Source organism: Salvelinus alpinus, chromosome 7 (assembly GCF_045679555.1).
Source record: "Salvelinus alpinus chromosome 7, SLU_Salpinus.1, whole genome shotgun sequence".
In the NCBI taxonomy this organism is placed as follows: domain Eukaryota; kingdom Metazoa; phylum Chordata; class Actinopteri; order Salmoniformes; family Salmonidae; genus Salvelinus; species Salvelinus alpinus.
The window spans coordinates 12,287,445-12,311,608 of record NC_092092.1 but is presented as its reverse complement, the minus strand read 5'-3'; the positions used below and the strand labels follow the sequence as shown (position 1 = coordinate 12,311,608).

At 45.3% G+C, this 24,164-nt stretch overlaps 1 pseudogene; it reads right to left on the bottom strand.

Annotated features, from left to right (window-relative positions):
• The window catches only part of LOC139580291 (DNA primase large subunit-like), a 111,796-nt pseudogene that overhangs the window by 29,165 nt on the left and 58,467 nt on the right, over nucleotides 1-24,164 (bottom strand).

Sequence of the window (24,164 nt, the reverse complement as noted above, 5' to 3'; positions counted from 1 at the left end):
GCTATACTACCCAACTGGGTCCATTATCTCTGGACCAATCCAGTGCTTGCTGAACACCACTTACCTTTGACATTGGAAAGGGGACAGTGTTTTTACCATAAATGATGCACCACTTCCTGCCTGAAGATAACACATCCAGATACACTGTTCAGTAAAGTAGACTTTGGTAGACAGTAGAGCAATAAAGAAGTTAAGATTGAGAGGACTGCCCTGTTACTAAGCACAGCTATTCTGCACAGTAGTTGTAGAATATCTTGGCACTATAGGCACAGAACAAACACCTTTATTTAGAATACTGCTATATGCATACGTGGACAAAATATTAGAATTTGCATTACAAGTATTGGGCTGATGCAATTTTACGCTGCAATAGGCATGAATTATCATCCTCATACCAAGAGTGATGTCTAAATATTTGATATGCTTCTCAATTACAGATGCGGTCTGAACATTAACTCGTCTGACCCCCCCCCCCCCCCCAGACACACACACTCGCAGAGAACGTTAGCGAGGGTATTTCTTTCACTGTGGGAGCTGATCAATTCAGCTAAACTGTTGGGAGTGCAATTCCTACACGAAGCCTAGCTCTCAAACATCCTGTCAGGCTTCGACTGAAATCTGGAGACCATCCCAGGATACACTGCGGTAGGAAGCAGCAGCAGCCTAGGCAGAATCAGGCCGCGCTGGGCCGTTGCCGCTCACCAGTAGAGAACATTAAGAATCCTGATGCCCCTCTCCTGGTGGACTCCTTAGGCTGGTTGTTAAGGGAGCTGCTTCTCCTCCCTCAACCCTCTGAGTCTCAGTGGTCATCCTTCAACAGCCCCCACAGAACAAAGCCTATTGCGAGTGATGCATTTATTTTTGAAGGTTACATTGCTAGAGTAGAAAAGACACTGGCAATGTTGAAAAGCTTTGTGACGACAGCAGAACTGCAATTTCCACACCTCACCTGTGAAACCATCCACTGTCGTCTGCCTATCAAAACAGCTGTTCATGAGCAAACACCCGACCCTAAATTCACTACACAAATACAAAGAAAAGACAAGTGTAGAATGAAACAGTTTTACGGATTCATTAAAAAGTCAATATTTCTATTCCGAGCGAATAAAACAAGGCTATCTAAAGCTCAGAGCTAATAAAACTAGGAGAGAAGTTGACCAACTATGTAATTAGCCAGCATGCTCCCTAGGTCTCACCTTGTCTTAAAACAACACACCGCTAATTCATTCCACAGGCATTATCTCAGAGCCAGAGCACTAATGATAAAGACTACAGTAATAATGACTGGATTAGGAGCCTCTGAAACAAAGAGACTCTTTATATTCTTGAAACACCGTTTCTCCCTCAAAACCCCAAGACCAAATAAGGTGGCAAGCAAAAAGGTCTTTGGATCCCCCCTTTCAACTGACTTAGGTTTGAATATCCTTGGAATCCGTAAAATAATTGCATTCATCTTTAAAAAAAAGTGTTTGGCTTCGATGTTGGTTGTTGGAGTTCCTAATTAGTGTAACTGTCAAATTGCTAAAGCACTGACATTTGTAAACCTGATTAAGTAATTGTTATCCAGGCCTTGTGACAATGCACGCACCTTTTATTCTGCTTAATTGATGAGCTTCAAAACAGTAATAAACAGTCATTAGGGTCTAGCTTGGCGTTAGCGTGCCAGTTGATTATCTATGCTCATCTCATTTTAAACCAATTTCATTACACTTCCAGTGAATGATCCCTTGAAACAAACAAACTAGAGAATTCCAAATCTAACAAAATAATATTTGATTTGAGAGGCAACAGCAAAGTAACTTGAGTCAAATTCAGGTGAGCAGGAAGTAAGGAAACTATGGTTTTATGATGTACAATTTTACTCTGACTATATCTAGCTGTTGCCATTTTTTATTGCCTTTAGGTAGACCTGGATATACATCAAACATAATATCGGTGTTGATGTCAGCTTCTTGAGGTCAACAGTACACCTACACAGGTCCGTATGCCTGTGCTTATAGGCTCATTTCACCCGCAGGAGCTATAAAAGATGCTCCAACATGCAGATGCTACATAAGCTACTAACACCTGCTAGACTGTTCAAAAAAAAAAAGAGAGAACGGCAGCACATAAAAATGCACTTTGGTTCAGACTTGCTGCTTTCATCTTTAGATGGAATACAATTCAGAAATGAAATGGGAATCACTCATGTAGATTGGGCATGGAGTGTCCCTCCCTGGCCAGTCAGGAGGATTAGCTCCTCTGCAGATTGGTCCGCCAGTGAGCCAGTCTAATGAGTTTCACCCTGATGCACCCCACATTGTCCACGCGCCATCAACATAAATGTTAACACTGTCCGCTTAGCAACAGTGGAGACCTGAGGGCCACGAGAGCCAGTCAGAGGATCCCAGTTCATTCGGCCCCTGGCCTCCAACCACAAAGAAGAAAAGGTTACCATGGTCCAGGCTATTGATATGAAGCGCATGCGGTTAGAGTGCAGAGGCGTGAGACAGTGCAATATTGATGAGGGTTCTCTGAGGATGTAGTCATGTTCCAGGAGCATGGAGAGGGCTGGGAAGGAGCCTGGAGAGGGCTGGGAAGGAGCATGGAGAGGGCTGGGAAGGAGCATGGAGAGGGCTGGGAAGGAGCATGGAGAGGGCTGGGAAGGAGCATGGAGAGGGCTGGGAAGGAGCATGGAGAGGGCTGGGAAGGAGCATGGAGAGGGCTGGGAAGGAGCATGGAGAGGGCTGGGAAGGAGCATGGAGAGGGCTGGGAAGGAGCATGGAGAGGGCTGGGAAGGAGCATGGAGAGGGCTGGGAAGGAGCATGGAGAGGGCTGGGAAGGAGCATGGAGAGGGCTGGGAAGGAGCATGGAGAGGGCTGGGAAGGAGCATGGAGAGGGCTGGGAAGGAGCATGGAGAGGGCTGGGAAGGAGCATGGAGAGGGCTGGGAAGGAGCATGGAGAGGGCTGGGAAGGAGCTTTGAGAGGGCTAAGGGGCTTCTTGCCATGATTTATTTACACCGATCAGCTTCATGCTGAACTTAAATCAATAATGGAACTTACACACATTAGTTCATGTGCGCAGCCGTCCAGGTTACACCTGAGGGGGGCAGACCGAGGGGACCCAGCCACTCTGGAAATAAGGCACTTTGAAGAGTGGCGTTCCATGACTGGCAGAGAATGTGTACGCCTGACCGGGCTACGAGCCGCTTACACAATAAATGGCGGGAGACTGTCGGATGGGGGAAGTGGAGCAGGAGGAGTAGGAAAAAAATACATCCTCTTATTGCTTTTGAGAGTGAAAGTGGCTTAGCAGTAGTCAAAGCACAAGCAACTTTTTGAACTGTGGCGTGTCTCCATAGAAGCCAGCAACTCTTTGAACTGTGGCGTGTCTCCATAGAAGCCAGCAACTCTTTGAACTGTGGCGTGTCTCCATAGAAGCCAGCAACTCTTTCAACTGTGGCGTGTCTCCATAGAAGCCAGCAACTCTTTGAACTGTGGCGTGTCTCCATAGAAGCCAGCAACTCTTTGAACTGTGGCGTGTCTCCATAGAAGCCAGCAACTCTTTCAACTGTGGCGTGTCTCCATAGAAGCCAGCAACTCTTTCAACTGTGGCGTGTCTCCATAGAAGCCAGCAACTCTTTCAACTGTGGCGTGTCTCCATAGAAGCCAGTACAGCTTGGCAAAGGTTTGGTTCTTAAGAGGACTGCTGAAGTCTCAGTGGAAAAGGCCAGTCTTAATTGCTCTTACAATTAACCTAATCAACTGGATGCCTAAATGAGTTCCAAAGAAAGTTGAGAAGTGTTCACAGAGAAGTGTTCACAGAGAAGTGTGCACAGAAATTATTTTATTCCAGGTGTTTAAGAGGAGTGCTGCTATTTTTCTGACAAAATATACAGTATTTACATATTTCACCTGCCTTTTCCCTCCCAACTTTGTGCAAATGTGAAAATCAAAAGGGCAGCTCAGTAAGCATACACTGCAGTGTGAAAGTGCCAGTCAAATTGTGTCACTGGTTCATGCGGTTTGACTCCAGCCAGAAGGACAATGACCACAGTGTAAATCTAGCCATGTACATGGAAGACTAATGTTAATATCTATAATTATCTAGTCTAACTTGTATCTAGTCTTATTCTGATCAAAACCTATATGACAATTCCAGTTTCTAAAACCCTGTTTGATTCTAGCTACCCGTGCCTGTCAGTTTATATTGTGAAACTGAAATCAGTGGTCATTTTTCTTTTTGTCAGGTGGTGTTTCAAAACAATTATTGTCCGAAAACTATTCGGCTATATCTTAATTTATTGCCCTTACAAAGCGACATATTATTTCCTTGAAAGTGGCACAGGCACCTATTTTCTCTGCGCTGTTGTCACAGAAAAATGCACACCATTTTAAAAATAAATCAGCAAAAATGCAGTATCTGTAGAAAGAAAACCATTGTGTTTTACCTCATTTTACATGATCCGAGGTGCATATAGACACACCTTATCCATCCCCCACCAATACCATACCTCTGGAAGGCTATTTGTTTGTTTCTTCGTGACCTGTGTTATCTGGCAAATGAGAAGAATATACCACAAAATGAATTATTTATGCTATTAAAGTGCTTTGACTGCAGAGAATGTATTGAACAACGGAGGCCTAGAAATAAAGGTGTTACATTGTGACAATTCACCAAATCATGTTTTCTTAATCCATAAATTATTCATATTCCATATTCAAGCTCTACTGAATATTAAAGCACAAATATAAAATGAACAAAAGGTCCCCGTAAATGAATGATGCTTCTCTTGCAGCATAACGCTTGTGCTGTTGATACATTCAAGCCTATGCATACAGCCCGGGAATAACACTTGGCAGAATCCTCATATGCATGTTGTTAATGCAGATTTGAAAATCTTTCCCTCACCCATGGTATGAATTCGCTATCTTCCTGAAAATGAGGGTCTAAAAAGACAGAGCAAACTTCCTCAAAGACATGCTAATTACGTTTTTCATTCTAGAATTCCAAAGTTCTTAAAAACGGCTGCTTTTATTTTCTTCTTCTTACCCACCATAACTGATGACATAACAGGTTTACGCAACAGCCACAACACACTTACCATAGTCCCGCAAATTGAAGTTACCTGAAATAGCCACTAACATTATGACCATAGATGCATGCAACTAGAAAATTGGCACCACTACACTTGTCCTAGCAAAGGGAAACACTATCAGGGTGAGTGGCCAAGACGAGAGTGGGGGGGGGGGAGTGGGTAGTGTCATTCTCCAGCTGAGCCTAACCGAGGTGAAATTCCACTTGAACGATAAAGGAATTTACAACTGAACAGCGTGAATGAGCACTTGAATCTGTTGACAGAGGCGATTATATTCAAATGTCTCAGCCTTTAGACACCTCCCCTCGGGTAGAGATGGGAACCTCATCGGGGTTCTGGTGATTGAGGATCAATTGGAAAGAACCGTTCAGATGCAGAATGAGAAGTGGAGACATGGAGAGACTAGTCCCGCTGAGGACAGTCATTTTCTTGTTGAACGTACCGTAGACATGAAAATAAGATGGAGTCATAACCGAGGTGCATTAAGATCCTGGAGGAATGAAAGGTCATCTCCACCATCAATACAAATATCTACCTCTAGGCCATAAAATCAACCGCTGAGGAACTGAGCCTTTCTTTATGAATACCTTGTGTCATGTAGGTCAGGAGTCATTGCCTTCCTACTTCAAAATATAGCTAGTATAGAAATTGAAATAGCAATATTGTTACCCAGCCGAGAGGACCACCTCAATAATGTCCTTGTATGTACTATACTGTTGTCTCTCCCTCGAGCTGCTTTCTATGTCTTTCAATTATTCACGTCCAAGAAGTTTACCTTGTCTGTGTCCACTTTGCCCTTGACGAACTCGTACCTCCAGAACTGCAGGGCCTGGTCCAGAGTGAGGCCTATGCCCTTGAGGAAAAGTTTGTACTGCATGCGCACACTGTGGCGGAGGTGGTGGCTTTCCCTCAGCAACCGGTGGAGCTGCCTCATGGACAGGGGGTAGGACTTCACCGATAGCTGAAGGAAGAGGGGACACATTTAGATATGCAGGCAAAAGTCAACTGCCTAACTTTACCATGACAGCAATGCAACCAAAAAGCTGCATGGAATGATCCGTTTCATCCACCAATGACTCCATATTTCCATCTTTGCTCTCTGAACGCACCGATATGCAGTCAGTTTGTTACGTGGCCCGCAATATCACAATCCAGACTATGCTAAAAATGTCCTCCTGATTTTCTCTAGGCCAGACATCCTTATCACTTAAAGCTGTGGTGGTACTGTTAATACAGCTCAATATCATGTAAAGGACACACACACACACACACACACACCATTATTAAATGGCTCATCAGAGGAAAGCTTATTTAGTAGAGCTGCAGGAGAGCGGCGGTGATCGTCTAGCCCAGCCGTCTGGTGATCACAAGGTTCTGGTTTAGCCACTCAGAGCCCAAAGCCAACTCTACAGGTGCCGAATAGAGAGAGAGAGAAAAAACTAGACCCACAGCCAGCCTTTTCCATCTGTTGAGCACCACATCACAAACAGCTGAAATTAAAGCCCTCTCGGTCTCATTCGTTCTCCCATGACCAAGTAGTAGAGGAATGTCTCGCCAGTAGAGACTACAAAGCTGCTTCCCTGATCGACTCCTAGCTGTGGTATAGTATCCATTTCTGGTTCACATACATGGCTTGCTTGCGTCAACACACTTAGAAAGAATGCTGTGTGAATTTGACATTGAGAAATTGAGTACTAAATACTAAAAGTGAACATTTAAAGCATTGTGGGTGACATTTGATTGAACGGAAATGTTCTTGTTTATGCGCCAGATCTTGCTTCAAAAGGGCTACTATTTACAAGTGGATACATGACTTTGTTTGAGAGTGTGTAAATCTGAAGGACGAAATTAGCATTTGCTGACGGGCCACTTAATTGGAACAGCAGTGGTCTCTGAAATGGAGAAAGTGAAGAATGCACAGGGAGTCTGAGCTGAGCTGTGGCCTCGATCAGTTTAATTCCCCCTCATAGAGACCACAATGGTTCATTAAAACCCCTTCGGAATCCCTTCTGAATGTCAATGTAGAGAATGAACACTCTGTCTCGCTAACGCATTGGGCATGACATTGGGCATGAAATGCGAGGACTATTGCCTCAAAAGTTAAGTTTCAAGCAGTAATTCTTGTGAACACTGAAGACATTTGCCAAAACGTGTAAGCATGACATGATCCTGTGCAATCAATGAACAATTATTGAAAAAGGTCTTTAAGACAGTGAGAACTAGCTACTTGTTTTAGTGGTGATCTTAAGGATGTCTGATTACAGCAAGCAGTGATGAATTGGTGATAAAACCGTTGGGTAAACGCTGACCGCAGTTTTCTGTGAGTAAAGTAAAGCTCCCTATTACTATTAATGCTATTGTCCATAAAAAGGTGGGTAAACGTTTGAGCAAAAATAAAATCTAAAAAGTGTGCGTAAAAGGCTTCACCACTTCACCACTGATGGAAACATACAGTATGAACCAATACTGAGATAGGTGGACAGAAAACTGCTGCAATGACTGTACATTTCTGTTCTGATATAACCAGCGTCCTCTCCATCTTCCTTGTCCTCCCTAGTATAAATGTGTCCTTTGTGTTTCAATGCATACTCACCGGATCGATCTGCTCCAAAGACATGTTCCCAATACTTTTCTGTATGCTGTAGTCCTGATCCACGTAGCCATGGCTACAAGGACAGCAATGGACCAATAAGAGAGAGGCAGAAAAAGAGAAAATAAATTACAGCAGTCTATCACAACAGTTCCAGAGAAAGAACACATTGTCATCATTAGCCTACAAAGTGCTACAGCAGGACATGGTTCGGTCTCAGGGTCCATTTAGGACTTTGGGTCCACTGGCTCCATTACCTGGGGCTATGATAATAACAGCTTACTCTCAACAATCTTTGTATAAAACATGTAATTGTACTATACAGAAAGGTAATTGTACCTCATAGAAAGCTATTGTTGCACTATACAGAAATGCAGTCAGAGTTATTCATTGAATGGCAGCTTTTTGCGCATATTCTATAGAGAAGAACATTTGGTGCATACCGGGGAGCAAGACAAATATGGTTTAATGTGTTTTAAGTGGCTAAAGTGCCACTGAATCAAAACCAGTGACCAGGTTTCTGGAATAAATCAAATGTAACATTGATCCTGCACGTTTTCCAGTTGTATCCATTTTTATTGTCCCTTCCAGCAAAATGTTACATTGGTCAAGATCAATCCCACTGATCGATGTCTGTGTGATTGATTTTCTCAGTGCCTAGCATTTGAGCAGGAGCCCTCCATAAATGAACTGACTTGTCTTTGTGCAACGTTAGTGTGCCTTGCCGAAGAACAAACTGATCAATGAAGACGCTCCGACAGTCTCCTAATAGTACACCACCTCAAATCTGACTCTGTTAACAAAACAAATGGGCTTACCTAACTGGCTAAAAACTGCTGGGAGACATTCTAATTTACACACACAATATTGCTGCAAAATGTTTTTACTGCAATGTCTCATGGCCTAATGTGTGCCTCTTGGTTTGATGCCATGGGTAAAGGTCAAAATCATAATTATCCTCCCAAAGCTTTATACATGTGAGGTTCACTTTCTCACCCTTTGATCACACAGCCCTTACCTTATGGCACTGAAGTAATCCAGGTGACCCAGAAATTTAGACTAAATGCCATTTGAAAGGCCATTTGATTAATGGAGCAAAAACAGCCAGGTTACAGGCTAATCAGGTTTCTAAAACCATAGCCTGTGTGACTTTGATTAGAGGCCTTGACCACCTAATTGCTCATGAGGCAACAATTAGAAAATATATTGGGTCATATAGTGGCTCCCGAGTGGCGCTGCGGTCTAAGGCATTACATCTCAGTGATAGAGGTGTCCTACAGACACCCTGGTTTGAATCCAGGCTGTATCACAACTGGCTGTGATTGGAAGTCCCATAGGGTAGCGCACAATTGGTCCAGCATCGTCCGGGTTTGGCCGGTATAGGCCGTCATTGTAAATAAGAATTTGTTCTTAAATTACTTGCCTAGTTAAATAAAGTGTGATTAAACAAGGTCATTTAAGCATCACTAAAACAGTGCAAAGCTGAGTAGGGCTAAAAGCTCAGTGCCATTGCCTCTCAAGCACAAGCTTCCAAACCATATTGCCACACTACTTAGATGAGGACATTTAATCTCTTTGATTTATCATGTTGACTTAGGCCAATATCTATATATAGCTTTGTCATTTCATGGAAAATTAGTGAATTATAATACTGTATATTTAATAAAATATGATACAGAAATCATTCAGAACATATATATATGTACTATTCATGTCTTGAGTTTTCCTAGTGTGCCTTACAATTCTAAAAGAGAGGTGGTGCACATTACGATCAAAATATTGTAAAGGGGGATCAATGATACACTATAGAAGCTGCCTTTGAAATCTGTTAAGCCTTGGCCGCGGATGAAACCGGACCCTCCACTGGTAATCTAGCGTTTACCACAGGAAGTCTCAAAGTGAAAGGGAATCAGCTGTGGGACCTAGCGACCGACGGTCCACTGAATACTGAAGCACGGGCTTTGGGCTTATGCTGCCTGCTCAATTCTGATGGAGTGTTGCCCTGCCAGCTATCGCTTCTGCGTCCAAGTCCCCTTGTTTATTTGTTTCGATTCAACAGCTGGTTTGCTTGAGGACACAGGTTTGTTTCTAGTGCACAAGCTGGCCCCATGACACTACCTTATCTGACTGCCCCAGCATGCATAGCCTTTCATTGGAACATAGTGGGATCCTTTCTGCAGTCAAACAACCTCTATGTCGGCAATGACGCATCCAATTAAAAGAGGCCTCAATCGGGCTCCATTAAAAACCAATAGACACAGCTGGTTGGTAGAGTTGCCTTTGGGGAAAGCCTCCGTTGTTCAGCTCTCCTTTACAATCATTGGCAGGTGCAGGAAGGCAACAGGAGGGCTAGATGGCCAGTGAGAGGCAGGTGGAGGGGCTTTAATCTAAACCAGGACTCCCTGGTGGGTCCTTTCCTGAAGAAAGCCAGGACGGGCTTACACTTGTAGGGCCCAGGTTGGATCATTCCAACACAGAGCAGGGGACTACACCAGAGGCGATTTCAGAAAGCCATTGAAAGATAGCATGTGTAGAAGAGTTCGAAAGAGGAAGAAAGAGAATGCAGAAAGTAGAGAGAGGGAGGATGAAAGACAGTGGAGTAAGACCGTGGCGGGGGGGTTAAACCGTAAGACCGTAGCGGGGGGGTTAAAGCGTAAGACCGTGGCGGGGGGGTTAAATAGTAAGACCGGGGCGGGGGGGGTTAAAGAGTAAGACCGTGGCGGGGGGGTTAAAGAGTAAGACCGTGGCGGGGGGGTTAAAGCGTAAGACCGTGGCGGGGGGGTTAAAGAATAAGACCGTGGCGGGGGGGTAAAAGAGTAAGACCGTGGCGGGGGGGTTAAAGCGTAAGACCGTGGCGGGGGGGTTAAAGCGTAAGACCGTGGCGGGGGGGTTAAAGCGTAAGACCGTGGCGGGGGGGTTAAAGTGTAAGACCGTGGCGGGGGGGTTAAAGCGTAAGACCGTGGCGGGGGGGTTAAAGAGTAAGACCGTGGCGGGGGGGTTAAAGAGTAAGACCGTGGCGGGGGGGTTAAAGAGTAAGACCGTGGCGGGGCGGTTAAAGAGTAAGACCGTGGCGGGGGGGTTAAAGAGTAAGACAGTGGCGGGGGGGTTAAAGAGTAAGACCGTGGCGGGGCGGTTAAAGAGTAAGACCGTGGCGGGGCGGTTAAAGAGTAAGACCGTGGCGGGGGGGTTAAAGAGTAAGACCGTGGCGGGGGGGTTAAAGAGTAAGACCGTGAGGGGGTTAAAGTGTAAGACGGTGTTAAAGTGTAAGACCGTGGCGAGGGGGTAAAAGAGTAAGACCGTGGCGGGGGGGTTAAAGAGTAAGACCGTGGCGTGGGGGTTAAAGAGTAAGACCGTGGCGGGGGGGTTAAAGAGTAAGACAGTGGCGTGGGGGTTAAAGAGTAAGACAGTGAGGGGGTTTTTAAGGATTTTGGTTGTGTCAAAAAATATAAAAATCACCAGGAATTCAGCTAACAATGGCTTTCATTTAGGAAATCTGTTCAAGCATTCCCACTAAATAATTTATATTTTAAAATATAATCCCTTTTCAGGCTTAGTTGTAGTCAATTTGCAGTGTACTAATTATTATTATTATTTTCCATCCCCCCTACCATTTATTCCGTCAAAATTCGGCCTGCGGCTGAATCTAGTTGCCTGCCCCAGGAGTAGAGTCAAGTAATCTTCAGAGAGGTCGTGGCGGTACGAAGGGCTTTCCTTGGCTTTATTTTGCTCAGGCAGTCTGTCGGTCATGGGTGGGTGGGCGCTCTCGGGGCCTGGCTATAAAAATAAAAGCTCTGGCTTCCAGTTGACACATTAGGTTTGGAGTTTGTGTTCCATTATCACAGTGTTTGGAGGCAGAGGAGACACTTTCTCAAAGGGAATCTGGTGTTTGGAACGTTAGGCCATTTCTGGGAAAAGTGGCCCAAAGAGGATTTGGGAGCATTTGTGAAATGTGCCCTAGATATTTACTTTAAAATATGTTTTTTATTAAAATGAAGCTGTTTTTATCTCAACATCAAATCATTCCTTGGTAACATTTCTATTATAATTTAAAACAAAGTAACAAAAATAGCTCTTATCAAAGAGCAACTTTCTCAAGCAAGAACCTTGCTAGGACTGTCTGGCAGTGTTCTGAGTGGGGAAGGGAAAAAAGAAAACAAGCTGTTATTGGCAGAAAGGTTTGGAACTCTTTATTATGGTCTATTAACCAATTTACCGCCTGGTAAATGTCACCAGGCAGGCCACAACTCCATGCCACCAAAACAGGCTGAAATTTCAGGCAGTTTTTAAACAGCTTTTACTCTAAAAGGGTATTTATCATCATTTTCACAGTATTATTTCAACCTCAGTGTGGAAGCGTATATAAAAACACAGGACAATCACATTTTTGACTGCACTGGGACTTTAAGATGTATTCTCAGTTTTATATCATATTGTACAACAGCTGATGAAACCAACACTGTAAAAGTGTGACAACATTTGATCAGTGCTATTTCCTGATAGTTGCTGGTTGAAAATACAATCTACACAGGACCTTTTAAATCAGCAGGTTTGCATGGGAGGGCGATTCTGCTTTCCATGGTGACATCACCAGGCGGTAAATCCCCACTCAGACCACTCCCGGACAGTCCTAGCAAAATTCTTGCTTGTGAAATAGTTTTTCGCAAAAAATATATTTTTGCCAATTGTCATGGAAATCAATTACACCCCATTCTCGTGATATCCAATTGGTAGTTGCGACCTTGTCTCATCTCTGCAACTTCCCAACGGGCTCGGGAGAGGCATCCTCCAAAACATAACCGGCCAAGCTTCGCTGTTTCTTAACACACTGCTCACTTAACCCAGAAGTCAGCTGTACCAATGTGTCTGAGTAAACATTGTACGACTGATGACCGAAGTCAGCTTGCAGTTACCTAGCCCACCACAAGGAGTCCCCAGAGTGTGATAAGCAAAGGAAAGCCCCGCTGGCCAGACCCTCTCCTAACCCGAATGTTGCTGGGCCAATTGTGCACCACCAAGCAGGGATCCTAGTCACGGCCAGCTGTGACACAGCCTGGAATCGAACCCCAGACTGTAGACCACAGTTCTTTCAGTACCCTTACACTTGGGTTCCTACATGCCCCGTTGGTTTTGACAAGCATTATTTTTGGGGAGTGCATAATGACTATATTGTCATAATGAATGACCTAAAGCATCAGCAGAGGAATCAATATGCCAATTACCTGAGGTGGTTAAGCAAAAGTTGGAGTCGTTCATCAGACTGCACTGCCGGTAGAGAGTGGGCTGTCAGCCGGGGAAAAAAGGACAGCACATTGGAAATGCAAAAGCTATCGGCCTCCACCACGAACTTACGGGACGGGTCAGGATGAACCAAGATGGGAGCTGTGGTGAAGCGATATTTGAGATACCGGAACGCCCGGTCGGTAGCTGGGGACCACGTGAACGGAACCTTGGGAGAGATGAGTGCAGACGAGGGGGAAGCCAGGGTGCTGTAGCCCCGGATAAAGAGGTGATAAAAGTTGGCGAATCCCAGGAAACGCTGCAGCTATACTCTGGACGTAGGCTGGGGCCAATCCACCACCGCTCTCACCTTCCCGGGATCCATCTGTATGGTCCCTGCAGCAATGATGTAATCTAGAAAGGGGAAGGTGGAGCGGTGGAATTTGCACTTCTCTGCTTTACAAAAATCTGGTTCTCCAGGAGGTGTTGGAGAACCTGTCGGAAGTGGAGCATGTGTTCTTGGGTGGAGCGGGAGAAGACGAGGATGTCATCGAGGTAGATGAAGACGAACTGGTTCAACATGTCGCGGAGAACATCATTAACAGGGGTGTTGGTAAGGCCGAAGGGCATGACCAGGTACTCGTAGTGCCTGCTGGCAGTGTTGAAGGCACTCTTCCACTTGTCCCCTTCCAGTATCCGCACCAGGTGGTAGGCATTCCGTATGTCCAGCTTGGAGAACACGGTGGCTCCCTGGAGTGTCTCGAAGGCCGAGGAGATGAGAGGTAGCGGGTAGCAGGTCTTCATTGTTATGTCGTTGAGACCCCGGTAGTCGATTCATGGGCGCAGGGTTTAGTCCTTCTCCACAAAGAAGAACGCTGCACCGTGCGGGGGAGGTAGAAGGATGGATGAACCCTAGGGAGTCCTCAATGTAGGTCTCCATAGCCCTGGTCTCCGGACCCGACAGAGAGTACAGTCGTCCCTGGAGCGGAATGGTGCCTAGGAGAAGGTCAATCCCGCAGTCATAAGGTCGGTACGGCGGCAGCCAAGTGGCCCGAGCCTTACTGAACACCGTCCTGGTACTCTGCTGGAATGGCGGAGAGGTACGGGGCAACTTCCGAGCCCCAGGAAGACGTCTCGGGGCAGGCTGCGCTGACTTCAGACAATGGGTGTTGCAGAGCGGTCAATGAGGATATTGTGTCGCTGGAGCCAGGAGAATCCCAATACCACGGGAAACTGAGGAGACTTCATGAGCAGGAACTAGATCGTATCGCTGTGGTTCCCTGACACACGTAGGATGATGGGGATGGTATTGTGGATGAACTGGCCTAGAGAGCGCACGTCCAGTGCTCTAACGTCCATGGGAATGGAGAGGGGCTGAGTGAGGATATCCAGCTCGGTAGCCAGGGTAGCGTCCATAAAGCTCTCATCTGTCTCAGAGTCAATGAGTACCCGGAGAGATTTTTACTGGTTACCCCACAGCAACATGGCATGAAAAGGGATGTGAGTAAGGGGAGAGGAAAGGTTCTCCGTATGGCCCACCAGAGTACTAGCTCCTACCAGTGAGCCTGGTCTTTTAGTGGACAGGTCGAGATGAAATGACCAGTAGTCCCGCAATACAGGATGCTCTTAGTGTGAAGCCTGTATAGCCGCTCAGCTGGAGACAGCCAAGCTCTGCCTAGTTATAGGGGGTCGGGAAGAGGTAAATTGGCAGTCTTTCGGGGAACTCGGGGAACTCTCGTGGAACTCGGGTAGCCTCGGGTTCTCTCGGAAATGGAGCCTTTGGGGACTTCGGGGATACCTCGGAGGTGAGGTGGAATCGAATCTCCTCTCCTTCCTTCGTTCCCGTAGTCGCCCATCGATCCGAATGGTCAAGGCGATGAATGAGTCAAGATCCATCGGTAGTTCCCGGGCTACAAACTCGTCCTTTACTTCCTCTGATACTCTGTGTAGGAACATGTCGAACAGCCCTTCTGGGTTCCAAGCACTCTCCGCTGCCAACGTGTGGAAATCCACTGCATAGCCTGCCACACTACGGGAGTTTTGACGTAGCTGGAGCAGCTTGCGAACAACAGAGAATCAAACACCTTCCGAACCTCCTCCACAAATTCCTCCAGACCGAGGCAGACGGCGGATTGTTGCTCCCACACCGCCGTGTCCCAGGCGAGTGCCCTCCTGGACATCAACGTTATGATGTACATTATCCTTGAGCGGCCCGAGGGGAACGAAGAAGGCTGCAGCTCGAAATGAGGGAGCACTGGGAGAGAAAAGCCCGGCAGGTTCCGGAATCTCCAGCATAGCGCTCCGGAGGAGGTAAGCGGGGTTCTCGGGACACTGTGGTAGGCTAGGAGATCACCATTGTGGTAGACTGCCTAACAGACAAACCACGGAATTGCTCCAGAAATGTGTTAAACGCTCGGTCATGGCATTTGGCTAAGGTCTGGAACACTTCCATGAGACAATGGTGGCTCCTTGGGAGGAGAGGGTGTTGCGGAGCTAGTCCAAGTTTGCTGGGTCAGTCATGGCCAGTTCGTACTACCAGGTTTCAGGTATTTACATTTACATTTAAGTCATTTAGCAGACGCTCTTATCCAGAGCGACTTACAAATTGGTGCATTCACCTTATGATATCCAGTGGAACAACCACTTTACAATAGTGCATCTAACTCTTTTAAGGGGGGGGGGGGTTAGAAGGATTACTTTATCCTATCCTAGGTATTCCTTAAAGAGGTGGGGTTTCAGGTGTCTCCGGAAGGTGGTGATTGACTCCGCTGACCTGGCGTCGTGAGGGAGTTTGTTCCACCATTGGGGTGCCAGAGCAGCGAACAGTTTTGACTGGGCTGAGCGGGAACTGTACTTCCTCAGAGGTAGGGAGGCGAGCAGGCCAGAGGTGGATGAATGCAGTGCCCTTGTTTGGGTGTAGGGCCTGATCAGAGCCTGAAGGTACGGAGGTGCCAGGCAAGCACCATGGTCTTGTAGCGGATGCGAGCTTCAACTGGAAGCCAGTGGAGAGAGCGGAGGAGCGGGGTGACGTGAGAGAACTTGGGAAGGTTGAACACCAGACGGGCTGCGGCGTTCTGGATGAGTTGTAGGGGTTTAATGGCACAGGCAGGGAGCCCAGCCAACAGCGAGTTGCAGTAATCCAGACGGGAGATGACAAGTGCCTGGATTAGGACCTGCGCCGCTTCCTGTGTGAGGCAGGGTCGTACTCTGCGAATGTTGTAGAGCATGAACCTACAGGAACGGGTCACCGCCTTGATGTTAGTTGAGAACGACAGGGTGTTGTCCAGGATCACGCCAAGGTTCTTAGCACTCTGGGAGGAGGACACAATGGAGTTGTCAACCGTGATGGCGAGATCATGGAACGGGCAGTCCTTCCCCGGGCGGAAGAGCAGCTACGTCTTGCCGAGGTTCAGCTTGAGGTGGTGATCCGTCTTCCACACTGATATGTCTGCCAGACATGCAGAGATGCGATTCGCCACCTGGTTATCAGAAGGGGGAAAGGAGAAGATTAATTGTGTGTCGTCTGCATAGCAATGATAGGAGAGACCATGTGAGGATATGACAGAGCCAAGTGACTTGGTGTATAGCGAGAATAGGAGAGGGCCTAGAACAGAGCCCTGGGGGACACCAGTGGTGAGAGCACGTGGTGCGGAGACAGATTCTCGCCACGCCACCTGGTAGGAGCGACCTGTCAGGTAGGACGCAATCCAAGCGTGGGCCGCGCCGGAGATGCCCAACTCGGAGAGGGTGGAGAGGAGGATCTGATGGTTCACAGTATCAAAGGCAGGCGATAGGTCTAGAAGGATGAGAGCAGAGGAGAGAGAGTTAGCTTTAGCAGTGCGGAGCGCCTCCGTGACACAGAGAAGAGCAGTCTCAGTTGAATGACTAGTCTTGAAACCTGACTGATTTGGATCAAGAAGGTCATTCTGAGAGAGATAGCAGGAGAGCTGGCCAAGGACGGCACGTTCAAGAGTTTTGGAGAGAAAAGAAAGAAGGGATACTGGTCTGTAGTTGTTGACATCGGAGGGATCGAGTGTAGGTTTTTTCAGAAGGGGTGCAACTCTCGCTCTCTTGAAGGCGGAAGGGACGTAGCCAGCGGTCAAGGATGAGTTGATGAGCGAGGTGAGGTAAGGGAGAAGGTCTCCGGAAATGGTCTGGAGAAGAGAGGAGGGGGGGGTATGACAAAGATGCAGACAGTGTCGAATAAACAAAAGTTGATTTCTAATACAGGGCCAGGCAAAGGACAGGTTAAAGGCAGGCAGGGGTCAATAATACAGAGAGGGTGCAAAGGGTCCAGAACGGCAGGCAGTCTCAGGGTCAGGGCAGGCAGGGGTCAATAATCCTGTGAGGTGGGCAAGGTATAGAACGGCATGCTCAGGGTCAGGGCAGGCAGAATGGTCAAAACCGGGAAGGACTAAAAAACAGGAGCAAGAAACAGGCAGGAGCAGGGGAACAAATGCTGGTAGGTTTCACGAACAAAACGAACTGGCAACAGACAGAGAACACAGGTATAAATACACAGGGGATAATGGGGAAATTGGACGACACCTGGAGGGGGGTGGAGACAAGCACAAAGACATGTGAACAGATCAGGGTGTGACAAAAGCGGTAAAGAGGCACAAGCTACAGCAGCACTTTAACGTGTTTAGAAGGAATCAGTGAACTTTGCTGAAAGTTGCTGAAATAATTAAATGTTACTGTAATAATACTGCAACCAAGCATAGGATACAGGCTGGCTAAGGTCTTACAAAGTTGAACATCCTCATTGAAATGATGTCACTTGGTGGCTTATGGAGAGGAAGTGTTTTTCTTCTTCATGCCAGTTGGAAGAAATGGTACGCCAACCCAGCGATGTGATTAATGTTTTACACAAGAGATGTTATTAAACTCAACCATGAAGAACCTTATATTCCTGTCTGCACAAATTCCACAATTCACAGCCTCTAATATATTTTACGAATATCCAATAAGCATCTGACTTGGGAAAGCTTCCACTTGGATGTTTCCGCCCCCAAGCTCTAACATGATTCAGTCATTGTTAAATAGTGTTTGTAAAATTTAACACGAAAGAAATCCCAAGAAAGTCTGAAATTTCCTCAGGCCGTCAGAAAAGATGCAGAGATTCTAAACTTTTGAGATATATATGGATCTGACTTGAGGTCCAAAATGGCCACTGAAACAATTAAAGCACATGAGAAGCTTTTTAACCACCTGAGGAGCATTGCCAAGGTACAGCCATTTCTCTCTCAGGCTGATACAGAGAGACTCATCCATGCTTCTACTACAAGCAGGCTTGACTACTGTAACACTCTCCTGTCTCGTCTTCCCAAGAAAGCCATTGGTCAACTGCAAAACATACAGAAAGCTGCAGCACGGGTACTGACCAAGACCAGACAGACAGCACACATTACACCGGTTTTAAAGTCTCTGCACTGGCTGCCTGTGAGTTTAGAATTCATTTTAAGATTATTCTATTGGTTTTTAAATCAATCCATGATTGTGCACTCCAATACATGGTCAAACATGCTTTTAAAAGGTAATTTATGTACCCAGTAGGTCCCTCAGGACCTCTGGCACTGGCCTTTTAACTATCCCAAAGCCTAGGACCAAGAGGCAGCCTTTAGTTACTATGACCCCAGCCTCTGGAATAGCCTGCCAGAGAACCTGAGGGGGGCCAAAACTGTGGACATATTCAAAAGAGATCTTAACACACCTTTTTAGCTTTGCTTTTACTTAGGGTGATTTTTAGAAGTTTAGTTTGTATTGTTATTCTTTTGTTTTTATCCTCTTATGTTTGTTGTGTAGTAAATATTATTTTCATTATTTGTATTTGTTTTTTCCTGTTAAGCACATTGTGTTGCATTCCATGTGTGAAATGTGCTGTATAAATAAAAGCTTGATTTGATGAGGACCTTTCAAGGGACATCAATCAACACTAAAGCCAGCATGACAGGATATGGGTCATTCTATAAACTAGGACACCAGTGAGGATTTCCTACACTTGACAACTTGTTACAGCTGTTGATAAGTCATTGATAATAAATCAGCCAAAATTGGTCATGTCATTACATAAGATATAAGGGATCATAGCTATATTCAATCAAATTCACAGGTTGATTTAAAAACCTGTTTAACCCGTTATCATGGTTAACGTCTTGACAGATCTGTATTAACAAAAGTGTGTGAAATTAAACCGTGTAAGTTGTTATATGGTAGTGTAAGTTGCTATATCATGTATTAAGCATTAATCAGTTAAATTAGATACTGAACTTGAACCTTGTAAGTATCCTGGATCTGTCAGACCGTTGTTTGTACAGAAATCTCAGAAATGCAGTGCAACATCATGTCTCCTTATGTTACAGGGTGAAAACAGTTTATGGACAGACAAATTCAAAATAACGTATGCATTGCGAAATCAAATGCTTGAACCGGAAGAGTCACCTCACCTTGACACTTAAAACCTAAATTGATACTGTCATTAATGTGGTGCTTCAATAATTATGCATAATACTTGTTGATGTGCATTTGGTGTCCAGCTGATTAGTTACACCCTGATATTTTCACACATCATCATCAGATCCAGGAAGGAATTTCACCCGAATGACAGTCAAGTGACAAACAGTTGTTGTGATAGCACATCTGATGCAACAAATGCTGGGGAAAAGGTGTTTGTGAGGAATGTCCAGAATATATTGGTGTCTTATGCGTTACTCTGGGGAAGACAGTTGTACCTGGATCCAGGATGGATCTAATATCACTAGCGAATTGATGCTGATCATCTGTTGTTGTCTGCTTGATTTACAACAGGGTCTCGTAAGATTTAACAGAGAAAGCATCAAGGTAATGAGTTCATGTTTTCATATGTTTTTGTTCCTCAGATAGGACAGAGTCTATTGTGCACAATTGTGTAAAATAGACTATTGCACAACACCCAACCCAATTCCTATTGATTATTCTGGATAGAATGACAAATTACATAGCTTAGTGGTCTTATTCAAAACATGATCTGGTAATGATATAACATGGCAAATGTATTGTGTGACATGGAAAACAAAATGTAAGGGGCTTGAAGTAGCCTACTTGAATTTGAAGCTCAGAAATTCAAGTACTTGAATAGGCCTACCTTGAAAATCTGACATTTCCTCAATTTGGTGCTTAAAGTTATTATAAATTGGCTACAAAAATTACAAGTTCTCCTGCTCCCTTATAATTATTGTGACAGATGTGCCCACTTTCGTTTGTTTGCCGCAGCTTCAATTGAAGGGTGTTGTGCTACTCTGGGTGTTGCGCTACTCTGGGTGTTGCGCTACTCTGGGTGTTGCGCTACTCTGGGTGTTGCGCTACTCTGGGTGTTGCGCTACTCTGGGTGTTGCGCTACTCTGGGTGTTGCGCTACTCTGGGTGTTGCGCTACTCTGGGTGTTGCGCTACTCTGGGTGTTGCGCTACTCTGGGTGTTGCGCTACTCTGGGTGTTGTGCTACTCTGTTGCAGTAAATTCACGTGTGGTTATTATGAAGATGACAAAGTCTAATGCTGGCTTCAACTTGGCTTTCCATACAAATCCTTCCATTAAAAAAGGAACATGGTGTTTGGTCACTTTCTCATTATAATAACAGTGATGGTGAGATTCCTGGCTTTATCATGTGTGCCTGCGTCAGCCACATAGGGTACAGAAAAATCACCATGCATCCAATCTATTTAGTCACCATGTCCACATTATTGTTACATATTTCATTTTATATCAATGCATTGGCAAGGCCTACAAAATGTATTATTCTTGAAGTGGTAATGGGCTGCTTTTTTTGGACAGTTTTGCATGCTTTTTGGGGGGGGGTTCTATATTAGGCCCTACATATACACAATTATATAAATTATACTATTGTATAACACTGAGGTCCTTGACAATTACAATTAAGTGCTTGAATGTGACTAGCCAATGTCTGTATGAACTCTGCTTAAAGGATGTTGTTGTATAGGTGGTATTATGGGCCAGTTTGCATGTATTCACTTTAATTCCTCTAAGTACATGTGGAACTGCATGAAAATCCTTTTTATTTCAAACCATTTGAAATTTTGATCCCAATGTCACACATTGGCTCAATTATTTTATAGAAAGACCCATATCTTTTAAAGAGACGTGGCTTTGGGAGCTTTTGAAGCGGCGACAAGTTGGATACCGTGGCCAGACCACCGTGCACTTTTCATCGCCACCAGATCAGAACACCTTTCAGAAATTAAGAGCCAGACATCCAAAAAACCCTGATGCTGAAAAACTGTAACGGATGTCTTGTCTCATGGAGCTAGAGCCAGATTTACTGACACAAGAGTCAGTGTTCCCCTCCCTCTGTTCTGAGTCAGTGTGCCCTCCCTCTGTTCTGAGTCAGTGTGCCCCTCCCTCTGTTCTGAGTCAGTGTGCCCCTCCCTCTGTTCTGAGTCAGTGTGCCCCTCCCTCTGTTCTGAGTCAGTGTTCCCCTCCCTCTGTTCTGAGTCAGTGTGCCCCTCCCTCTGTTCTGAGTCAGTGTGCCCCTCCCTCTGTTCTGAGTCAGTGTGCCCCTCCCTCTGTTCTGAGTCAGTGTGCCCCTCCCTCTGTTCTGAGTCAGTGTGCCCCTCCCTCTGTTCTGAGTCAGTGTGCCCCTCCCTCTGTTCTGAGTCAGTGTGCCCCTCCCTCTGTTCTGAGTCAGTGTGCCCCTCCCTCTGTTCTGTACATCTAGCTACCACAGCTGCTCGACCCATTGATTGCCTAATTTTTCATGTTTATTGATCACCTGCATGCTGGCATTAATTATAAGCATTTAAACTTAGGCCTTGTTGTGCAGGTACAGTTTAAGCATATATTACTAATTCAACCATCATATGGGGTTTCTGCAATCATCAAAGACTATCATAAAAAAGGGGTAAAGTTTAGTTAGCCAGTTTTTTTATCAGATTATTTTTTTATCTGATTATTTTCTCGATCCCAAAAGGCTTATCAGAACAATTGGGCTTGTTTGAAACCTCAGCCATGTGTTGATGCCATACAGTGTTACTTCATCCTAACAACTGCAGATGCAAGAGTGGAAAAAAGACAAACTGAAAACAGGAAGGTAAATATTTGTCTCTAGACATCAAAATTCCAGAGTGGGGAAATCTAGTCCGATGGGGAAGCAGCTTTGAATTTCACGCTCTTTAAATTACACTTCCTGTGATGTCTCCTCACTGACCTCGACGGAAGAGAATCGCCATTATAACAGCACACAACAGCCACAATGGCGCACTTATAGGGGTAGAATGAAAAGGGACAATTCTCTATTCCAGCGGTTGGTGATCCGGATAATTGCCATGAAATAGGTGGACGACGAACGCTTTTGGAAGTCTAGCAGAGTGGGGTCAGCCTGTCCCGTTGTGGAGGAGCCAGACATATTGAGAAATCTCATAGGCTGACCTGAGGCCAGTGAGTGTCCTCCCTCCCCAACTTCATTACCATGGCAATCACTTTCTGCTGTACTGGCTTCATATGGCTATTTGATCCTGATTGGATACTGGATTGGATTCTGATCTCTTTTTTGCAAAGCCTCCCTGACACTTCATATTTACAAAATAGACATCTTCATGAAGCCAAAGTGGAAGAGGACTTGGCTGTGTAACAACGACAATTTCTGTAAAGCGTGAATATCCCAAATCTACAAGTGGAGAACAAACAACACTAGGTGAACAATTTGCATAAAGGAAAGAGGACAACCAGAGTATTTCAGTATTCTACCTGTTTAACGTAGTCTTAAACTTGAAGAGAATCTTAACATTGAAGTTTCATACCAATATGAAAGGTTCCTGCGTCCTATTGGCAGAAAATTATGGGGGGGAAGGAAATCACATGAATAATAATAAAATAAACATACATTTGGTTTGCACATCACAAGAGCAGTTTCTAGTGCATGTTTACATATTATTGGCAAATAACTGTGGTGAGCCTTTAAGTACATTTGGCAACTCACTTCTAACGCACACCAATTCAAATGCCTCCCTGTGTTGTTAATGACAATACAGAGTTCTTCAGGACTACAGCGTTTTGCACTGATGTTTCCCACAGTCTTCCCAGACAGCCATTTAGTCCCTGTACATAGGTCCGTCCTTCTGAGATTTGACCCCCCCCCCCCCCCTCCCCCCACAAGCCAAGTCATAGAATAACTTCCCAGGGGCGCCATATGCGGGTGGGAGTTACGGCGATTCCAAGGGCCTGTGACTGACGAGCCCTAAACAAATATTAGAACGTTAGGTTGATAATTTAATATTGAAAAAAATATACCTATCATCACTAATATAATATTCATAATGTACTAATAAAACAAACGTTTTATTTTTCTTATTGTTTTTGGCAAAAAGTAAACATCCAGAGAGCATCTGTATTGCCCAATCACCCCCACCCCCCTCTATTTACATGAAATGGTTCGGTCCTGACCCGAAAACAGGCGTGAACGGTACTTGCTAGCAGTGAATTGCGAGTGAGGAGTGCAGTAGAGCATCATGTCTCAGCTTCCTAAAGAAAAATCTCGCTTCCAAAAACGAAAAGAAAGAAAAGAAAGACAGGAGAGAGAGAGAGAAAAAAAGGGTGACAGTATGTCACCCAATTTTTCACAAAGTGGTGGAGTGGTGGAAATTAACCTGTTAGCTTAGTCCATAGTGAAATAGGTTACTTTTGCTCCCATAACATTAGTTAACTTTAAATCTTCACAGAAAAGTCTGTGTTTACACTTCACACCTCATTTAGCCGACCTTTAATCAATGCAGGCAAACTTTAGCAAGCTATTCATACTAAATCAGTTGTCCCTGCCCCTGCTTGGTGCCAGGCCCAACAGATGCAGCTTCAGGCTCAGCAGACCTGTCTCCCCATCCCCATAACCCTGAACCAGCCCTTCTCCCAACTGAAGGAGGTGGTGAGCAGCATTGTGTTGAATGACATGTCAGTTGGCATAATTGCAGGTACTGCAATGCATTAAGGACAGGAATGTGATTCTCCAGTCAGGAAAAATCTCACTAGACACAGAGGCAACCAATATCAGAGCCTTAAAGGAAGAGATGCAGACTCTTAGAGATGGATGGGAGTCTCTCCTGTCTGAGGCAGCACTGATTGCTACGCAAATGGATGTTGCACCTCAATTTAGCAAGAAACACAGCCGCCAGAGGAAAGGGAAGAGATTCCATTATGAGACCTCTCAAGAAGAGACAGCTCAGGACAGTGCAGCAATGGTGTTTCAGATCACAGTGTTTTTTACTGCTACGGACAACATCATAAGTGACTTGGAT